The sequence below is a fragment of the Engystomops pustulosus genome, chromosome 2 (assembly GCF_040894005.1).
Source record: "Engystomops pustulosus chromosome 2, aEngPut4.maternal, whole genome shotgun sequence".
Lineage (NCBI taxonomy): Eukaryota > Metazoa > Chordata > Amphibia > Anura > Leptodactylidae > Engystomops > Engystomops pustulosus.
The window spans coordinates 220345015-220366158 of record NC_092412.1 but is presented as its reverse complement, the minus strand read 5'-3'; the positions used below and the strand labels follow the sequence as shown (position 1 = coordinate 220366158).

Genomic DNA, 21144 nt, shown 5'->3' with positions numbered 1-21144 from the left:
GAACCATTACTGGATAAAAATTTTTTTAAAAAATATAATACTTTGGAGAGGAAACTACAAGTTCCCTGCTGGTTTCCTCTCTGCTGTCTACTACTCCAGCATGGAGGACATGATACCAGCCCCTCTCTCGTATTGAAGGTGACAGAACTAGATCTCCACAGGAGTAAGGACCTACAGAACAGCAGCTGTACCAGCCCCCTGCTGTGTGTGTAGCTAAGCAACAACCCAAGCATTTTTAGGCTACTGCTAAGCAAGAAACGTCAGTAAAAGTTATTTATTTGGGAATCTGAGGGAAGTCCTAGCAAATAATTAACATGGGAAACAAACATTTCTGGAAAATATTTCCTCTTATATACCAAACTTATACAAGTGCACATCATATTACATAATTAATGTTAACAGAAAAGCAGCCATTTGGAATTTATATTTATTAAATAAATGTAGCAGTCCCACAAAAAATAAATAAATAAATAAATAATTGCTGGCTCGGTAGAATTAATTCATTTATATAATAACATTTGTACAGTGGCTGAATGCATCAGGTGAATGTTCTCAGATGGGAGTAATGATCTCCAGGAGGTGCCGGGTATATATAGACACAGGAGCATTTTTTGCATATACCAACTTGCCCCTGCTATTTGTTCTGAAAAAAAAAAATCAGTTCTTATAAAAGCAGATGATGATTTCATCCCACTCCTTTTCTATTTTGGAAGACAAATAGAAGGTATAAGTGTTTTTTGGTTGAATAAAATTTTATAATAAATTGCTTGTAAACAATCAGTGGCTGCAGTGATTGGATGTTGATGTATTATCAAGCATTAAATGAGAAGAGAAAAGGAAAATGTTGTCAGAGAAAACCCAACAAGCATTCTAACAGCAGCTGAAGGGCATCGGGAAGGGGAGTGATATTTATTTTTTTTCATTTTTTTTACCCATTTTGTCCCTTTGCTTTAAAACATCTAGATAGAACAGTATGTGCAATCTACTCAACTATTCTTGCTCTCTTACATGCTACCTACAGATAAGATACTACTGTTGCTCCCCTCCTCTTGCTCTATCACATTATGCTTAGAGGTAGGAGAGGCAGTACAATCTGTTCAGCTTTCCCTTGTGATGTATAACATGCTGCCTGCAGATAGGACACTGTAAACCAGTGATGGCGAACCTTTTGGAAACAGAGTGCCCAAACTGCAAGCTCAATCCACTTATTTACCGTGAAGTGCCAACATGGCTTTTTAAGAAGTACCTTACTGCTACCTGTTCTTCCACATCTTTCAATCATATAGGCCGTCTGAGGCCACCAATACAGTTGAAAGAAGGAGGGCAAATTTATACTCTCATTGTAGCTTCTCTCCAGGGTCTCTCTGTACAGGAAGCACGGTGGTCCAGCAGGATGAGCTCCAAAGATATTGAAGTTCTGTCAATGTCAACAGACAATGAAGTGTCGCTTTAAAATAGCACTGAAAGCAGCATCTCCTAAGTTGTCTAGAACTGCAGGAAGGTTTGGTGGACTTGGTAATATTTGGTGAACTCTGTCCTGGGGCGATGGTCTGAGTGCCCACAGAAATGGCTCCGAGTGCCACTTCTGGCACCTGTGCCATAGGTTCGCTGCCACTGCCATAAACAATCTGCTCAGCTACTTATTCTCTATAACATGCCACCTGCGGATAGGACATGTTGTAAAATCTTTATGCTCTTTATAGTAAACCATAAGTGCAAACACTAAGCTGTTTATAATGCCCTACAATATGCTATAGATATATAGATCTTTTAATATACTACTAAAAATGGTTAACTTCTAATAGCAGTCAATGGGTGGATGCACCCAAAATATTGGAACATGATGCTGCCATCCCATAAAGATGGATTATCGTGTAACAGAATACAGTATTTGTTTTTAAAAAAAAAAGCATAAAAAAGCATAATTGAGCAATGCGAAATCACCTTTATTTCAAGCCAATTGGCTCTATAATAGAACCACACTAGATGGAGGTCACCACCAGTCAATAACAGTAACAAATTACACAGAAAGAGTACGTGAAGACATGATGGGGCGTTCCAAAAACAATTCACAAAACACCCCGTGTTTTGCCTATAGCAGCTTGACCTTGAGGCATTTTTTTGTATCTATAGCAGATTCTGTATCCTGTTACTGGAGAATCCAACTCTTTTTGGGGCGGCAGCACACTGTCCCAATGTTTTCAGTGATTCTATCCTTGTTACCTCCTTTTGTTGAGTTGGGTTTGCTGGGTTTTTAGGTGTGTCCCCATTGTAATGTATCATACTGTGCCTTGTATATTGCATGATCATAATAAAGATCATTATATTTCGATTGATCACCGGATAAAAAACAATTCTTTTCACTGAGCACTTTTAATCCTACAACACACAGGAAAAAAAAAAATCATCAATATACAAGTACATGTGGTCCCCGACTTAAAGACACCCGACTTACAGGTGACCCCTAGTTACAGAGAGACCCCTCTGCCCACTGTGACCTCTGGATGTTACCATAGTCCCAGGCTGCAATGATCGGCTGTAAGGTGTCTGTAATGAAGATTTATTTATAATCCTTTCTCCCATCACATCACAGAATTTTGAAAATCCAATTGTCAAAGGGACAAAAAATAAATAAATTATAAAATACACCAGTTACAACTTACATACAAATTCAACTGAAGAACAAACTAAAAAAAAAAACACTATCATGTACATACCCTAGGACTAACCGTATCAATAAAATGATAACACTGTGACAACCATCTAGATTTACAATTACATATAAAGACATCTGACAACCCTGTCACTTATCAATAAACCTTGATCATTCCTTCTTATTCCCACACAGGGAATCAGAGGGAGGGATTCGCCTTCCTTTGTGTTTCCGTCCCATTAGGACACAATGGAACTCATTTCAAATAATGTTTCCATGGTATTTCTCATCTTTTATTTAACACATTTTCCCACCTCTTTTCCTCAGTACATTCAATTTAACACACTAATCACAATCAGTTTCCAATTTAATGTGTGAGCCATCCGACTGTGTGGAAATTCCGGGTAGCCTGGGTGTCACAATAATATATTGTTGATTATTGGACATAGTCATTTTTATGCAGGTTGTAAACACTTCATGTTACTATTGTGTATTTATATATCCATTACATTTTACTTGTTGCTTTTATGCCTCATGGAAAGGATGAAGAAAATACAAGAGGATTATAAAAGACACATTTCAGATGAGGATATTTCTGTAATTTACTAAGGAAGCAATGAAGATAGGCATCACATAATGAACTGCCACAAGTAGGGGCCATCATTATGTACTTCAGTCTATGCAAATCAGTCACCAGAGAAGAAGAGGTTCACAAGGTTCACACACCATCCCCCATTTATCACATTGATATCCCAATGGTTCCTCCAAGGAGCAGATGAAGGGGTGATGAACGATGGGGCATATTTACTTAGAAATTCGGAAAATGTACTAAAAGTGCTATTTTCCCTGTATAAATCTGTGTGCGGCGATTCACCAAGATTGTGCGCTAAAAATCATGAAGCCGTTGCTTCCCCACACTGGCCCGACAGAGTTCACCATCTTTTTTGTGATGCACGTTTAACATAGAGCGTGAATCAGTCAGACCGACGACACATCCCCGAATTTGTGTCTCATAGAGGCCAGTGCAGTCATGCCATAAAAGGGTTGCGTGCGACACAATAGTTGTGTAGACACTTCTTAAATACCAAAGTATAATACTTTGGAATCATCACGTGTAAGTGTTTATAGGAAGAAAGAATGGGGCACATTTACTTTCCCGGTCCCTGTGCGATTCCTGAGCCTGATCCCTGCGGAATATCCCGATGAGGATGAAGTTTGTCTGGATTCACTGCCAGCGTGCGCCCGATATCCTGCATCAGTCACTTTTCCGTTCAGGTCTGCCGGAGTTCACCTTCTTCTTCCCGGTGCATGTAAGTGCTCGGCTTGCTACACAATTTTAAATGTTAAATCCCGTGCATAGTCCGAATCCGTCGGATCGTCCTTCGGCCCGCCCACAGATTTGTGTTGCATAAAAGCCGGCGCTATTGCAACACAATCCGATTGCGTGCGACGCAATCCCCGGCACCAACCCCGAAAACGCCGGGAAACCCAACAGAAATGCGGCCACGGGACCTTCATAAGCCCAATGTCTATAGGTTCAATTGTAAAATACCATAGCAGAAGTTGGAAAGCTCTTTCCCCTGTAAGGCAACTAGTAACAACTGAGGACTGGCTTGTCCCACAAAAATACCAATGTTATCATAAAAATGATATCTCTAGGGTCAGTTTCATGGAACCATACAAATTCTCTGGACTACAGCTTCTACAACTTCCGTAGAAATGAGCTGGACTCATGGAAAAAGAAAACAATAAATCCTTTAGAGCAAACAATTGATGTGTGTAGTACCTGGATTTGTAGATTACCTGGAGTGTATGAGTACTGAGTGCTGAGTACAAGGACACTGGACTTTTTTGAACTATGGTTTGCATTGAATTCCACTGACTACTAGATTATTTATCTTATTTTGGAAAAATTGTGAAGGAACCTATAGGTAATGTTGTTCTATGTTTATGTGAAGAAGGGGTCATTTTTTTTTTCTTTAATGCTCTTTGCCATGTGCTGCCCAGGCTCTCCAATGATTATAAAATATATTTTCATGTTAGTTAGTGTTCCTTCATTTGGCAAAATGGCTATAGGTTTGTAAAGATGGCATAAAAAAAATTAAGTTATTAGGTGGAATATGAAGTGTCCTATGTGTAGATCGGGATTGTAGCTGGACTTTTAGCAGTGGGGTAAACAAAGCCCCTCCCATATGCTATATGGGAGGGTACTAGGGCTAGTACCAATCACTGTTAGCAGTTTACCATGTTCAAAACTGATGACAGGCTCCCTTTAAGATCCAGAGATGATCGTACAATATCAGGTATTACGCTTATGCAGAGAGTGACATCTTTTTAAACCTGAACCCATCCTGTACAAAGCTGTGGAGTTGATTTAGGGGCTCTTTATATATTGATAAGTTTCACTTAAGAATCCAGCAATGATAAAAGAATTTGAGATGTGACTGGGGTCTAACACTGCAGTGCATACTGGCAGACATGGTACAACATTCTCTTCTGTATTGTAACATGATAATACTGTCTGCAGCGGAATCACAAAGATTAACATAAACCATAACAAACTATGCAGTCTGGACAGCGATGTATTTTGACAAGCCGACATGATGTTATTGGAGCTGTAACGGAGCAGATACATTTTTTGGTGGTGAATAATTTAAATACCAGTCAACATAAATCACTTGCAACCTGCATCAAGTTCTCCACTAAACAACTTTATCTTCCTCGCAATAGCAACACAGCAGTCGATGCCATAATGACATTTACTATAGAGATCCAAGATAACACGGCTTAAATCACTGCAATGAAACCTGCTAAAATACTCTAACCTTCCAGTCCACCTCCCTTCCAGTGCTGGGTGCAGCATATGTTGCCATGTCTATTTGGGATCTTTCGTAGACATTGACAAAGAACTAGTTAAACAAAGACGTGTCTAGACTTGGGATGTGAAATCTCTGGAAAATAACTCAATTTCAGCTCAAAGTAGATTTTGTAAGCAATTGTTTTTCCGTGAAGGTCTTAATTTAATTTGTGTAATTTGTTTGGGCATTCTGAAAGGCAAATCAATTACAATTGGTTTGTCCTTTGGTAGATGTGCCAGCCATAACCACATCTGTGCATTCAAACAGCAGGAAAAACAAGAGAACAAGAAGAAGAAGCTTAAAGAGAGACACTAGCAGAGGAGTTAGCTTCTGTTGTGTAGATGGCTCTTTTGTATCCCTTCATTTTTTTGTTCTAAACTAGAATCTCTTTGATTTGTAAAGTACTGCGGAATTTGATGGCGCTATATAAATGAAGATTATTATTATTATAAACATACACTCAGGGGCATAAGTGCAGGGGAAGCAGCTGCTATGGGGCCCGCATTGCCTGGGGGCTTCGGCATCTGACACACAAAAGAATAGAGGATATGCACCATTAGATACATATCAGGTTGCACATTGTAAAGCATAAGATGTATTTAACAGGTCACATTTTCCACATTACAAAGCTGAGTCAGCAACTCATATAAGAAATGCTAGGGAGAGGGTCAGCAGGATGGCAGGACTAGGAGTCTCTACTCCTTTCCATCCAATTCCTCCATGGGTTTAGCAGCTACTGGGAAAGAGCTGTGCAACATCCCCCACCGGGGCCTGGTCTTTCTTCGGTGGTTGCAGACAGCCGGGGCCCAGAATACTGGAGTTGCTGGCTTGTGTTGCCTTGGGCATGCTATGGTCACGGTGATTGGTATTGGGAGCGGAGGACGGTCCTACAGCCTGGCAGGTCTCCACCGGGTGGTATGTGCAAAAAGAGTAGAGGGAGAGGCTGATGAAGGAAGTTTCTCCCTGGGGCAATCCCTAAGATATATATGGGAATTCCTGGATAAATGGAGGATGGGGAGCCGTGATGGTGAAGCAGCCTGATCCAGGGATCATACGTTGGCACGTTGTGCAAATCAACTCACGGTTCTTTATTTGAACTGCAGGCAATGGCCTAACAACAACAGGTTCAGCAGGCTGGAAAGCTGGTAGGAGATAGCTGGTCCGCAGGAAGGTTGCTCACAGCTTCAGGCTGGGCTGGTAGATGGAGCCGATTCCGGACAGTGGACCTCTGCTCTTGGGCTTAGTCTCCTAACTTGCCCATGGTGTCAGGTGAAACACCTTTGCTTCCTGGTAGTGTGCCTGGGTGGCAGCTCTTCAGTAGCTTCTCACTCTGCTTCTGCTTAGACTTCAGACTATGTGCTCCCACCCACAAGAGGTTTCTATAATCCCCTAGTGTCCAGCAAACTTCCAGCTTGCTTTACAATAGTACAAAGAATATCATTGGTCAATAGCATTCCGCATGTTAACTCTAGCTTTACCAGGCAGTGGTTTCCAGCTGCAATTACTAAGTTCTCCAGTTTCGGAGATCTCCTAAAGAGATGGCCAGTCTCCCTTGGCACCTTCTAACATGGAGAGGGAGCTATTTGCAACAACTACCTACCCTATGCATCGGCAGGGTTGTTGCAACTGTATAGTATTGTAAGCATATAAATCATTCCCTTTCAGGAATCTGCTACAGGGTTTAGCCTTTCCTATTTACACCCCTGCATACACTTTATGCTAAATGCAGTGTATTTTTAAAAGCCATAAAAATTTCTAGATGTTAAAGGAAATCTGGCCCGAAAGATCACTTTAAAGAACACTCCTTTAAACACCTCTCATATGGAGAAATTACAAATACATGCAGCAATGAGTTGACTAACTTCAAAAAGTTTTATTTCATGTATTTTTATGGGCCAAAGAGTAAAATAAAAATTGAGGAGTGCCACTTTGACTTGTTAGTGCACCCAAACATGTCAGGGTGCCAATATATATTGGTGATTCTAAAGGATAACAGTAGAAGCATAGCACTTACTGACAATGGGGCTTCTTCTGTGACGGCCTTAAAGGATTCCTAAAACCAAAAGTGCTGGCAGGTAAGCTGGGGGGAAAAAAAGCAAGCATGGTTCTGTCTCAGATGGAACAAAATGCCTGATGCCATTTAAAGTTGAGATTCTTAAATTTAATATGATATCACAGGAATTATTCTATGGATTGTAGAATCCAAGAAATTAACGTCTAAGTTTATACTCCTACTGCAGCCTCTAATAGTGACTAATCTCAAGCAAAAAGTGACTCTACGTGGTAAGCTTATTGGAGTAAATTCTAAAAAGGAAATTTTATTCCCTACCGAAGGTTACTGGTTTAGTTTTGTAATAGCTGGTGACAGAGGACCATTAAGATCTTACCAAAAATGGACTTACCTATAACATTCAAAACTGTATTACAATTCAGTGTCTAGTATTTGAATAAACAATAGCAATTGCAGAGGATATTTTCATGAAATTTTATCCATGGGCTTATTGTTTAGGAAATATTATTCAAGTGACAAGACAAGATTGGCGATGTCCACCTACTAACAAAATGTTGTTAACCAAATGAACAATAGTCAGTGCTAAAGAACAATCAAGTGAAAAACGACACAAGATAGCGGCAAAAAGGAACAAAAAAAGTGTTTACAAATAAGGGCTAACGAAAAAAAGCCACAAACATAAATACATGTCACTGAAAGCCCGAGATGACAGGGACACATTGATCTCATCTTCTGATTGATCTACATAAGAGTTAATTATGAGGAAATGTCAATCCACTCTGCATGTCTGCTTACAGATTTCACTAGCTCCTTCTGTCTGTAATAGCATCTCATGCTCTGAAGCCCAGACTTATTACTGTATTATTCAAATATTTTTTTTAACCCTTAACTACCTGGCCTTTTTTTAGGAGGGTCCTGGCTATCATAGCAAACGTTCGCAACCCCCCTACTCCTCCATATGGTCTCATTTAACTATGGAACTTAAATTCTATGTTCTTCTATCTCAGCCAAACCTCCAGATTCCTGATTGACAAGGAGCCTGCTTTCTCTTAAAGGGGTTTGCTCATGAAAGAAAGTTTTCAAATTTAATCCCCTAGTGATGTTTCCACAATAAAGATCATTTTTAACACCCAAACTGTACAATTTTTCTCAGCTTTATTGCTGTTTTAGCTTACTCAGTGTAAGATTGTGGTCGGTGACTCTCTAAGCAGACACTCCATGATTCCTCTGTGCTATGAGACGCAGTGTGCTGACAATGTGCTTAGATTATCAGGGTAAAGGTTTATCTACACTTCTATTTAGCTTCTGAATATTCTACTAGCATCTGACAAATAGAAAAATAGAATTGAGACAGATCAGAGATGAGACATGACGAGATCCAGGAGATGGATAGAAAACACAATGACACTCTCTGCTCTGCTAACTCAACAATAACACACAAAGAGCCAGCCATGCTATATGCATCCCTCCTGGATAAAGACCTTATCTGTCTGTAGCTAGTAGAGTAAGTATCCGGTAGGAAGTGCCTGTGTCTGAGCTGGTCTTGTAATGCAGGATTGAGGGGCAGGAGGCAGAGAACACTGCAGTGTGCAGACAAGAAAAGCTATTCATAAGAAGAATCTGACTATAGTCAGATCATTTACGGCCGGATCTAGGAGTAACCAAAGTTCTTTACACCAGGACCGATAGAGACAGTTTGGAATTCTGTGAAATTCTGTATTTTTGTTAATAACTTCGAATTAGAGAATGTGCTATTTTGTTATCCTGAGTATATTTAAGAATCTTGTCTTCGTGGGAATAACCCTTTAAGCTGAGCCAACTCTTAAGGGAAAGATAAATGGGGGTTGAGGAAGACACAAGCTGTATGTGAGTAGCTGAAGAAAAATAAACTCTCCCCTCCCTCAGGAATTCTCTTCAGTAATTGGAACTGGAGGCGTGGCAGAGGATCATAGTATCATAGTATATAAGGCTGGAAGTAGACGCAAGTCCATCAAATCCTACCTTATAGAATTAAATAAATGTTTTATCCCCATAACCCGTGATATTTTTTCTCTCCAGAAAGGCATCCAGGCCTCTCTTGAACATGTACATAGAGTCCGCCATAACAACCTCCTGCGGCAGAGAGTTCCACAGTCTCACTGCTCTTACAGTAAAGAACCTTTGTCTATGTTGATGGTAGAATCACCTCTCTTCTAGGCGTAGAGGATGCCCCCTTGTCCTGGTCACAGGCCGAGGTATAAAAAGATCTTTGGAGAGATCCTTGTACTGTCCGTTCAGGTATTTGTACATTGTAATGAAGTCTCCCCTCAGTCGTCTTTTTTCTAAACTGAATAATCCCAAATTTTTTAATCTGTCAGTGTATTCTAGTTCCCCCATTCCCCTAATAATCCTGGTTGCTCTAAGAACATATACCAGCCACAACTCAGAAAATGGGGTAGATTTACTTACCCGGTCCATTCGAGATCCAGCGGCGCGTTCTCTATGGTGGATTCGGGTCCGGCCGGGATTCATTAAGGCAGTTCCTCCGACGCCCACCAGGTGGCGCTGCTGCGCTGAAGTTCCCCGGAACGCACAGGAATATACCGAGCCGGGCTGAGTGAAGGTAATTGCAAGTTCCGCGACACATTTTTCTTTTTAAATGCGGCGGTTTTTCCGAATCCGTCGGGTTTTCGTTTGGCCACGCCCCCGATTTCCGTCGCGTGCATGCCAGCGCCGATGCGCCACAATCCGATCGCGTGCGCCAAAATCCCGGGGCAATTCAGGGGAAACCGACGCAAATCGGATATATTCGGGTAACACGTCGGGAAAACGCGAATCAGGCCCTTAGTAAATCACCCCCAATATATGATAATCAGACTCACATGGGATCATTTAATTAGATGTTGATTGAACTTTACAAATGGACTGTGTGATTAGCAATAGTTGTATTGCTGTATAATAGCAGTTTTCAAAGATCTGTTTAGTTACTATAGATTAGTCTGAGTAACAGGTTCCCTTTAAATCTAATTTATTTACAGCATTGTCCAGTCCATTTAATACTTAGGTCACCTTCCTTTAAACCTAGTCAATCTTTACTGACCCGTTCTTATTTCTTGGAACACAAACAATAAGGCTATATTCACACTGCCGTTGCCCGCCCGTACCGTACCGTAGCGGGCAACGGCAGTGCACCGGGAGAGGAGGAGGAGGTGAGCGCAGCTCACCCCCGGCCTTCTCCATAGGAAGTAATGGCGCATGGCGCCGTATTACGGCAAAAGATAGGACAGGTCCTATCTTTTTCCGGGTACGGAGCCGTGCGCCCATTGACGTCTATGGAGGACGTATATCGGCCGTATATACGTCACCCGTATATACGTCCTCCATACGTTAGTGTGAATGTAGCCTAAGGGTCACACATGGCGTTTGTATTGCGTTTACAAATCCAAAACAAACACCTGGGCGCGGGGCTCGGACTGATCACATATGCTTTTCCATTTCTATCAGTAACCAGAACCCGGTGTCTTGCATTTAAACCACTACAATTCCTACGATTCATAAAAGTGTCTAAAATGATATTTTGCAATTTGTAAGTATGATGCAGTTCTGTCGCACTTTGTACTAGAATTACAGCAATTGTTGCTTAGTAAATGACCTTATTATCCCTTTTGGTTCTGATGTTAGAACTGTGGATGTTTCCCACAAGATTGTTAGAAGAACGTTGTTTATGTATCCATGACTTTCTTTATCATGTCTTAGGTGTGATCCATGAATGTGGAAGAAAACAGGAAGAATGAAACCGTTTCTATGACAACAGAATATTTATCCTGAGTAGATCTTTAACAGATGATGAAAACTTTTTCACACCCTACAACTTCTGTACTTTATAGGAAATGTTTACTCTAGTGTTTATTTTATGATTTAGGTCTAGTAATTCAAACAAAAAATTTACCTTTAAATTACTAAAGTTTAAATTCAACTACTGGGGTAAATTATTAGAGTGCAGCGCTCATCCCTCCTCCTCTTCAGCGTGCTGACATATGCTGGCCCGGCCAAGTGTATCCTTATTCGTACTAAAGATCATTAATAGTAATGAGCGGACCCATAAAAATTAGTTTTCGGCCGAGTTTACCCTGTTTGGGTACTAAACCTGGGCCTCCTAAGGTCCACTGCACTTCCTGGCAGTAACATGCTGGTAGTGCTGCACGCCTGCCATTTTGGGGAGAATCGTCACTCCTGATGACGTCTTGCTAGTGCCGGCAAGCATGGTTTATCCATTTAAATTCAGCTGACGACTTTACGGTTTGAGTCCGATTAAAAATTAAAGGAAACCTACCACTTAAAAGTGGTAGGTTTATACACATATACATGGCACCAGCTCAGTGTGAGCTGGTGCCAGAGCATATTTTTGTTAAGGGAACAAAGCCCCTATGTTAGAATTGTAAGTTATTTTAACTTATAACTCGGCGCACCGCACTTGGGCTCGGCGCACCATGTGCGTGCCCGTGCGTGCGCCGGATTGTGAAGTGCAGGAGAGCCGGTGACGTCACCGAGCTCTCCGGCACACGCGAGCCTGCGCAACTTAGCACGGGGAAACAGGCCGTGCTAAGTTGCGCAGGCGCGCGTGTGCCGGAGAGCTCGGTGACGTCACCGGCTCTCCTGCACTTCACAATCCGTCGCACGCACGGGCGCGCGCATGGTGCACCGAGCCCAAGTGCGGTGCGCCGAGTTATAAGTTAAAATAACTTACAATTCTAACATAGGGGCTTTGTTCCCTTAACAAAAATATGCTCTGGCACCAGCTCACACTGAGCTGGTGCCATGTATATGTGTATAAACCTACCACTTTTAAGTGGTAGGTTTCCTTTAAGTAAAAAAGTGATGTCAGTTAATACACATAAAATGAAAAAGAAGGTAGACAGCTCTGTTTAGTGGCCAAACTGATCGAGTCACGACACCTCTAGATGATGCCACATCAATGCTGCAACAGATTCGGACATGAAGTGTTGTGCTGTGCCAGAAGTAAGGACCTTTGGGAGTAAAAAATTCTTCATTATTGGTACACCAGCTAGGCCAATATTAAAACAGTTCACAATCCAAACAACCCCTTTAAGGTCTCATTTTATGTCCCTTTAATATACGATAAATTTAAAGTATTGGATACAAAGAGAATGTTTGCTCTATTAAAGTATAACTCATACTTCACAACGATTTTTAACAAATATTGCATTTTTTTGTTCAGAAATTACTTTGCAGAGATCAGCAGCAGTGAAATGGGTGGAGACTAACCTCTTCCTGTCTTTACACTAAAGCTATAAGATGCCCTCACTTTCCATAAAGTTTTGTGTTCCCTCATGAAGTAAATTGTAAGCAAATTCAGTGAGATTCTACAAGTAAATCCACTGAGCACTGCACAGTACGTAAATCCATAATCTTTATAGTAACTAGCCTAGCAGCTTCCATCACATGGAGCATGGAATAAGTAGAAGAACCAGCAGTGAAATAGATACATGAAGTGTATAGTCTGCGCCATGTTAACGCTAAGAATTAACAACTATATTATTATTATTATTATTATTATTATAACAGCTTCCCTGCTGTGTAAATAGTGTCTGGAAAGCAAAGGGTTGCTGCAGAGGAAAGCAAGACACAACTTCAGATGCAGCAGGAAACATAGAAGATAATGAAGAATCACAGACTGGGAGTAAGGGGCTGGTTGGGAACTCACTATTCCTAGCTACAAAGACAGAGCATCATATCCAAAGTGAGAAGGGAGCAAAAGCCCCTCCACTCAGCAGTTAAACTCTGTCTAGTTTCTTGTGTAAACACTTTAGTCTAACCATGGTAAACAGCAGTGAGAGAGAAGACAGCTACTGCAGGGACAGGGTAAAGAGAAGGATATTAAAGAAACGGCTGAATATAGGTAATGAAAGTAACAGGCAAAGTTGTCCTACATACCAAGAACTATTGACTTCTGTCAGGCTCCAGGGGCAGTGACCCCACTAGACCACCACAGACGATGATGAAAGCCGATACCTGGGACAGGAGTCTAAGTGACAACCAGTTTTCACCAGAACCTGACACAAAGCGGGTTGGACTTGCTGCAGCGTGGGACCACCAGGTCGTTCCACAGGTGCGACTTTGTCCGCAGTGGCAGCCAAGGCGAGGTACAGAAATGGCAGGCAGGTTCGTGGCAGAAGGTCAGAACAGGTGGCACAGGGTCAACGTCAGAGGCTAAGCAGAAGGTCAGGGCTGGCAGCGGAGGAGCGTAAATGGGAACAGGTCCAGGGTCACAACGGGAAATCAAAACACAAGCACAGGGCAACAATACACAGGGATGCATGTGCACGGCCAAGGACCTGGAAGCAGGGGCGAGGATGGGTAAGTAGTTGTTGAGTGGAGCTGGGAGGGGTGCTAGTGAGCCTGTGAAACAAGTCATGGGTCGCAGGGCCACCCGTGACAACTAGTGGAAAAAAAATTATTGGAATTGCACTTTAAGGGTACCTTACCCTACAATGATTACAAAAGGTTACATCTGCTGAACGGTTTATGTAGCAGAAGTGATTTTCCTCTCATTTTCAGCGACATTTACATACATGTCCTTGCACTTTTGTTGCTTAGTGCTACACTAAGGACATTACAAAAAATTAACCAGGATCAGAAAAGAGCAATTGCCCTGGGGACATCCACATCATAATAATATCAATATAGCACATAGAAATGAAGTAATGTGTAACTTCACACTTAGGTGGTTAAAGGCATTATCAAGATTCATCAATTTTTTTATGCTTTAACAGAGCACACCCACTACAACCCAAGGTCATTGTGGAGCCTGCGGAAATAGGCCCAAATGTTAGCCTGATCCCCTGGACTGAACATCTTGTACAGATCGGGAGTCCTTGTATCATAGAGAAAAATGATGCATGAACTTCTTGTCTAATGGCCAAACTGCAGCGCCGTTACTGTGAGAACTGTAACAATTGTATTAGCCTTAGTCTTATATAGGCCACACCCAGAGCGCTCTCTTAACGTACCGTCACCTGGTGTGTACCAATCCTCTATTCCAACAGTGACCAGTGGTTACCGGAGGCGTCATGTAGAGCCAGAGGTAAGTATAAGTTGTTTGTTATTTCATACTACCTGGGGTTAATTGTAAAAAAATGTATAAACACGGACAAACCTGTCTCAATTTAAGTTTGGAGGCAAAGGGTATTTGACCAGTCAAGTGTCGGCTTCACTTTGCTACATCTATATACAACTATTCTTCTAGAATTACTTAGACATATTATTTAGACAGATCTCACTGTAGAGCACTTTTTGATATGTACTATATGGCAGTATCATATGGTTAATGTATGATAGTATGGCTTGTTGTGGTGATATTTTGAAGCTAAAATGTAGGTGTTGCCATGTAAATATTACAACTCACCCACCCCCCACCCTCCTCCAACCCCCGTGTGCTTGCCATGAGACTCCAAAGACCTTGATGCTGATGACAAGTAAGATCTTGCCAACTTTCAATTTATTTCAATGGCTTTCAATTCAATTCAATTTACTTCCATTGCTCCATTATGGGAAATAAAATTTAGAATCACACAATGGGGGACCTTTCCGCTCTGCCAGACTGTGCCCATTCATGGATTACACGGCATGCATTCCCATACATACATGGCCATATGAAGAGTTAGCAACCTAACAATGGATAAGATACGAATGTGCAGCAACAATTGTTCCATAAGGCAGATGTCTATAAAGAAGGGGTTACGTGCCTTCCTTTTCTGATGATTAGTACAGCACCAGTCCATCTAGTCCTATGGTGCTCTCCCAGGAGCACAAAAGGAAATAAACTGGAGGATGTTTTCCTGCTATTATATATGTATCCAGTGTATAGACACGTACCATTCTCTTCAATGCACAGCCTTGTCCTTGGTTTTTTTTACTCTGAATGCCAAAGTATTCTTAAAGACATTTACTAAAATGGGCACCAATAAGACAAAAGTGACAGGTCCTCTTTAAGCACTCCAGCAGCGCGCTAGATTCTGCATTCATATTCTGAGAAAGGAATTCTTTAGGATGTGTGAACAGCGGCCTCTCTTCATCAATCAGCGGAATCCATAGAAACTATTTCAAAGCACAGCAGAAAAAAAATCAATTTGCTAAGAAAATAGGGAAATCAGATGTGGAATGTAAACCTTGTTCTAAACAATGTAACCAATACGATTCTATTGCTATAACGTAGAGTAATGTAAAGTGACTACACTAAACGGATGGCTGCATGAATGTCTTCACCAGCTCATGCGCTGCCATCTACCCCTGGACTGAGGGTGTTACACGGAGCTTCTGATTGATCTTCCCAGACAATGAGCCTACTATGAACGACTCGTAGGGAAACTTAGAGCAAAACAAAGCAATGAAAAGATTGGGAATACTGCTCGGAAGAGGATCCCAGGAACTGGAGGAGACAATTGGAAGCTTGACTCTAGAGACTGGAAGAAGACCACGACACTACGTTGGCAAAATAACTTAGTACCTAGGTGAAGCCTTAAAGAGAACTTGTCACAAGTCCGGATAAGTCTGTTTTGGGAAATACTTACATTTTCCACGAATTAACCATAATGGAGAAACTTTCCTTAGACTTATGTATGCTGCAGAAATCATATTTCGTCTGATATAAAGTTATAATATGACAGGAATGTTAGAAGAGGTAACAGGTCCTCTTTAAAGGGGAAGTCAGACATAAAGACGATTACAAATATGACTAATTCTATGCAAAACACTAAAATTAACAAGACTATGTGAACTGTTTGCTTAACTAAGCAACATTTGCAACTTTAAAGGGGTTGTCCGGAGAATGAAAAACATGGCTGCTTTCTGCCAAAAACAGCACCACATCTCACCATGGGTAATACATTGGGGATCATTTACTAAGGGTCCGACGGACAAATTTTTGTCAGGTTTCCCGATGATTTCCGTTTTGCGCCAAAATGCCCCAGTATTTTGGCCACGCGATCAGATTTTGGCGCATGGGCGCCGGCTTGCGCGCAACAGAAATCAGGAGGGGGGGGGGAGGGCCTGGCTGTCGGACAACCCGACGGATTCGGACAACGTGCAGGATTTAACATTTAGAATTGTGTTGCAAGACATGCATCAGGAAGAAGAAGGTGAACTCCAGCGGACCTCGGCGAGGAAGCGATGGATGTAGGAACTCGGGCGCACAAGCTTAGTGAATCGTGGCAGACCTGAATCCTCATCGGACAACGCACCACGGGATCGCGACAGGACCGGGTGAGTAAATCTTCCCCAATGCATTGTAACTAAGCTTCATTCAGTTCTTTTTAGCTGTACACAAACCTAGTGTGGAACTGTTTTCAGAAGAAAGCAGCTATGTTTTTGAAATAATGGACAACCCTTCTCACCGGTAATGTCACCTGTGACAGGTTCCAGTAGCCTATACCATGCTTATTTAAAAAAAAAATCTACCAGCATTTTAAATCATTGCAGTACTTTACAATTGTTTATTTCACATCACCTGGGTCATTGCCAGCAGCATTGGAGGAGTCCCAGGGGAAAGGGCAGCTGCAGCAGTCTATGTTTGTGTGCCTAAGTCTCCTGCTTTCTTTCTCTACTCAACAACATCCTCCTCTCTCCCCTGCCTGCACAATCCACACCATTTTTGGGGGAGAACTGCATGAGTGCGGAGGAGAGGAGAAGGACACAGGCACACAAAGGCTGCAGCTCCTTCCCTATCCCCAAAGACTCAGCTAACGCTGCTGGTAGGTAATGTGAAATAAAGTTTTATACGGTACCAAAATGATTTAGAATGCTGTTGAAGACATTTTTAAAATCAGCATAGCATAGGCCAGTGATGGCCTTTCTGTGGGCACTCAGGCCATCCCCAGAGATGACTCCAGGTATCTTCCTGCAGTCCCAGACAGCCCAGGACTTGCTGTGCACAGAGCTATTTTAAAGTGACAGCTCTACCTGGGACTATTTTCTGCTTTATTGGTGTCCTCAGGTGCTGGTATCAATGTAAACTGTGACAGAGAAGGGAGTATAAATCACAAATAAAATTTCTGTGTTGGCACTTTGCGATAAATAAGCGGGTCTTTGTTGTAGTTTGGGCACTCGGCCTCTAAAAGGTTCGCCATCACTGGCATAGGCTATTGGAACCTGTCACCAGCTAAAAGTAACATTGCTGGTGACATGTTCACTTTTAAGTGCATTTCCCATCTTAGCCGCTGAGATGGGAACATTCCTTTCTCTGCTTCCCTGAAATGGTTGGGACTTAATAGATGAACACGGCTTTTTTTTCATAGTTTCTATATCTCTTATAAATATTAGTAGTAGTTACAGAAACAGCATAGCTCACTCTACCACACTACTTCTGTAACTCCTATTTACTTCTAGGAGACTTACGGAAAAAGCGTAGAACGTTCATGACTCAACCATGTGTTCAGAAGAAGCAGATACTTACCTCCATGTCAACCATGTTTGGTCGAGGTGGGATTATCTCTATACGGTTGTATTTAGGAGAACTAAAGTTTGTGATTTAACTCTTTGTGACTTAGGGTATAGAATGTAATTGCAGTTCTATGTAGAGTCACATATATAACACATTGCCTCTACTACATCTTTAATATATCTATTATATGCAAAACTTCTCCGAGGATCAAAACCTCCACAGCAATAAACAATTATATCATGTCAAAAGAATAAGTTTATGCAGGGGGGGGAATCAGTTTCCCAGAATTCTAGTCATGTTCTTTGTCACTGTCACACCATAATATTCTGTTTTCTCAGGGCAAGAAGCAAATTAATGCATATTATTATCATTTCTCATTTTAGAACTTTCCGTAAGGCAATTTCACACTGGCACTTTGAGCTCATTATATATTGGTAATATTTTTTTTTTTTGTGCTATAATTCACATTGCCGGATCATTTTTTCTTTAACATATACAGTTTGAGAAGGTTAATTTACAGTCTTGCCCAGAAACACTAAATCAAAAATCTACACCTAATGGAGGGATTAAATATGATTTAGAACAATGACTTAATGGATGCCCTCAATGTTTTTTTAAGCAATTTTATAGGTTATGGATTTTCCGATGCTTGTCGAGCAAAGACGTCTACTTGGGTGTGGATGATATACTGCATTGTCTTGATTATGTGGCGTTGACTTAAAGCTTTAGTGGAATGAAGAAAAACTTTAGGTCCTCTGGTAATAACGGTGGGCATCTCCCTCTGGCACACAATGGGTTAAAGAACCATTCAGAACGTGTTACACTCACGCGCATTATTGTAATGCAGCTCCTTAAAGAAACAGAACTCCCCGAATGCAAGTGTTAAGAAGCCAAAAGAAGACAAATTGTCCCCCCCCCCCCTCCCCCAGCGAAGCGTAAAAATAACTGCATTTAACCAATTTCTATTCCCAAGCCGCAGTTATATTCCTGGAGCTCTCATGATCCACAATTATCATTTGCATTCTATTTATATAGTGTCAGCCGTGTACATATATATATATATAGCCTTTTACATAATCAACAGTCACACAGTGGGAACCTGGGAAGGTAATGAGTGCAATGGATGAGAAGGGCACACGCTGCCCCCTCTATGACGGGCATGAGTTTCTCCAATGTGCCATAAGCTGATTCCACAGGAACAGGTAGAGCGTCAAGTGACCATCTGTACTGTGATGGGCAGATCCCAAACTTCAATAACAGCTCAATACAATATAGAAAATATAGTAGAATGATATAAATTTACCAAATCTGCCTAAGTAACCCCATTCTGTAGAGAAAGGGGAGTCTTGTAGTCTTTAGCCATGGAGTATACACTGGCATCCTGACACTTTTAAGATCTTGTTTGGGACACTTTTGGCTAAACTATACAAAGAGAAATATACATAAAACTATTCTTTGTTGCAGTTTTCAAGTATGTAAAAGTATTATAAAATGACATAGTATCCACAAAATGTGGGAAGGTTTTAAATATTCTCATGAATATAATGGAATATTCTTCCCATACAAGGAATCTGTAGGATGCAGGAGCAGGGAGATGTAGGGATCCTATCATATGCCATAGACATGACAGGAGAGACAGGGGTGAACTTACCTGTGACATCCAGGAGGAGGAAAAAGTAACACTCCAGCAGGCTATGCAGAATGAGAGGATAGATCCAGCTCCCTGTGGCATGCCATGCCAGCCTCCGGTGCCCGGGCACAGGGTGGCGCTCACACCGGGCTCAGTGCCTGCATGTAGTCTGTGTGCTCCGCTACCTCCAGCTGTTTATATCAGTAACTAACCGAGCAGCAAGCTAGACGCCTGAGCCCGCGCATGCCCAGTGCTGCCCCTCACTGCTGCTGCCTCTACTGCTCGCAGACATCTGCGGGGTCCTAGCGACCACTGCTGACCACAGCGCGCGCCGTGCACGAGGGGGACGCAGGACTCCCGCACAGCTGTGCTCCAGCTGCCACCCCGACTGCACCTGCCTCTGCCTGACACCAGGTCATGTACAGATAGTACCACAGCACCAGGGGGCTGCATACTACATACTGAGGGGTAGGGGGCTGTAATACACACCGGAAAGTACAGGGAATAAATAGCATCTCTAGTTTTATTTTACTCATCATTTCAATTATCATTATTATTATTTTTACTTCAAATAGCAACAGCAACAATGACAACAATAATCGTAACAATATTATTATTATTATTATTATTACTACTTCTACAACAGCAGCTATAACAAGAATAATTGTACGGATATTATTATTATTATTATTATTATTATTATTATTATTATTATTATTACTATTACTACTTCTACAACAGCAGCAATAACAACAGTAATAGTAATGTTATTATTATTATTATTACTATTTCTACAACAGCAGCAATAACAACAGTAATAGTAATGCTATTATTATTATTGAAATAATAATAATATTAATTTAGTGACGCGGCCTGAAAAGGCTCTAGTGACGGGGCATTTTTAGCGAATTTTTCTAAGCGCCGGTTTAAAGGGCCATAACTTTTTTTTTTTTTTGCATGCTACCTTAAATTTTATTGCAGTGGTTTTTTCAGGGGAAAAAAGGTAAATAGGTAATAAAAGTTTGAACATTCTTTTCACTTTTATTTTTATTTCTGGTTAAAAGTGCAAAGAAGTTTAAAGACGTCGCTGCAGACTCCGGACCTGCGCCCTCTGACGTCCAAAGTCGACGGGCGGTCGAAAAAGTTACTTACAATTATTCTATTATTATTATTTTACTTCATTATAATTTTTGTTATACTCATTATTATTAGTAGTATTAGTATCACTACAGTTTTTTTTATTATTTTAATAATTAATTTTATTACCAGTATTTATATTATTAACCCCTCAATGACAAGTCCTTAAAAGGATTTAATGACCGGGGCATTTCGACAAATTTTTGTATGTATCGGTCTTAAGGGCCATTTGTTCCTGTGTTTTTTTTCTTTTTTCAGGTCACATAGGGCTAGTCAAAAGTTAACAAATGTTATAGGATTTTCTTTTTCTCATTTTTAGTTTCTTTGGTTAAAGTTACAAAACTTTAACAAAAACTTTTACAAAACATTTTTTTTTAGTAATGTATAGTACATTTCTTTTAAATGCAAAAATGAACT

General features: G+C 41.1%; 1 protein-coding gene across 1 annotated transcript in view; it reads right to left on the bottom strand.

The window, feature by feature from the left end:
• The window catches only part of WSCD1 (WSC domain containing 1), a 156372-nt gene extending 136533 nt beyond the window's left edge, over positions 1-19839 (bottom strand). The window contains exon 1 of the mRNA XM_072138212.1: positions 19612-19839. The gene's annotated coding sequence lies outside the window, so the exon portion shown is untranslated. The remainder of the gene's footprint in view (positions 1-19611) is intronic.
• Between the last annotated feature and the right edge of the window lie 1305 nt (positions 19840-21144).